Raw genomic sequence first — 1,515 nt, 5'->3', positions numbered from 1 at the left:
GTGTCTGAACAGTCCTGATCCCACAAAGGTCTGTAACCAAGAGGCCCTCAGGAGGGTACATCCCAGAGGGCGTGGGTTCCCAGACGTAGCTGCCCTGCTTCAGAGCTTCCTGCTCAGGCCTGCTGAGTGACTAAGGAGCTGGTGTCTCCGTGTTTTGTTTTTTTCCTTTGTGAGGGTTTGCAGTTGTTAATGTGGGAGCATGCACACCTGAGGTCCTAGCGTGGGCTAGGTGTCCTCCCAGCCACTCTCCACTTTTCTCTGTCCCCCATACAGGGTCTCACTCTGCAGCTCTTGCTGGCCTGGAACACACTATGTAGACCAGGCTGGCCTTAAATTCAACAACCTCCCTGAATTCAGTCCCCTGCCTCTGGCCTTGAGTGCTAGAAATAAAGACACTTGTGGTACGCACCTTTACCCCAGCACTCAGGAGGCAGAGGAAATCTGAGTTTAAAGGCCAGCCTGATCTACATAGGGAGTTCCAGACAGACAGGACTACAGAGACTCTGTTTCAAAAGCAAAGCGAAAGCCAGGTGTGGCCAGCTCACCTTTAGGCTTTCTTGCTGCACCTGGGGCGAGTGGAGCTGGCCCCTGAGCGCCAGGGATCTGCTGGCTCAGTCTCACCAGCATGGCTGCCACACCTGGCTTTTTCTTGGGTTGTGGAGGTTGAACTTGGGTCCTCTTGCAGCAGAAACGTTATCAGCTGAGCCATCTCCTCAGCCCCACTGATTTGCATGGCTCAAAATTGCCCTGGTGATACTGACAGGATCTAGGATCTGAGCTTTAGAACCACGGCTGTCTCTAGGATGTATACATGCTTGATTGACATCTTAGGTAATGCAAAACCATTTCCAGAGTTGTACCAATTACACTGCAGCCAGCCCGTGTCACTGGAATATCACCTGACTTACGTGTGCTCAGCTCCTGTATGTAAGATGCAGGCTCCTCCAGTCCAGCTCCTGTAGGGGGGTGACCTCTCCCTGAGCCTGGTGCAGTATGCGAGGTGACATCTCCCCATGTCTTGCTCCTGAACTGTTTTTTCTTGGGGATATGAGGAGGGGTTTTAAAAATATCTGCTGTAGACCTTCCTCCTCGTCTGGGAGAGCAGCCAGTGCTTCTAACCAGTCATCTCTGCAGCCTAAACTGTTCGTAGTTCTTTATATATCTTGGATATTAATTGCCTGTCTAATGCATAAGTTGGCAAGGATGTTTTTATCTTGTCCTGTAGGCTGTTTTTCTGGGGAGTAGCTGAATGATTCAGGACTTGCCCAGCATGTACAGACCTGGGTTTCATTTCCAGCTTTGGGGGAGGAGGAGGAGGCTAAACACAGGCTCTGAAGGCCACTAAGGTCTTCTTCACTCTTGTGAGCTCTTGCTTTGTGGTGCAGAAACTTCTTGGCTGCATATAATCCCATATGTCAATTCTTAGGATAATTTTTTCTTCTTCGGTCTGGTGTTTTGAAGACAGGGTTCCTCTGTGTGGCCCTGGCTGTCCTGGAACTCACTCTGTAGATCAGG

This window comes from Meriones unguiculatus, chromosome 18 (assembly GCF_030254825.1).
Source record: "Meriones unguiculatus strain TT.TT164.6M chromosome 18, Bangor_MerUng_6.1, whole genome shotgun sequence".
Classification (NCBI taxonomy): domain Eukaryota; kingdom Metazoa; phylum Chordata; class Mammalia; order Rodentia; family Muridae; genus Meriones; species Meriones unguiculatus.
Note: the sequence above shows the minus strand (reverse complement) of the source record.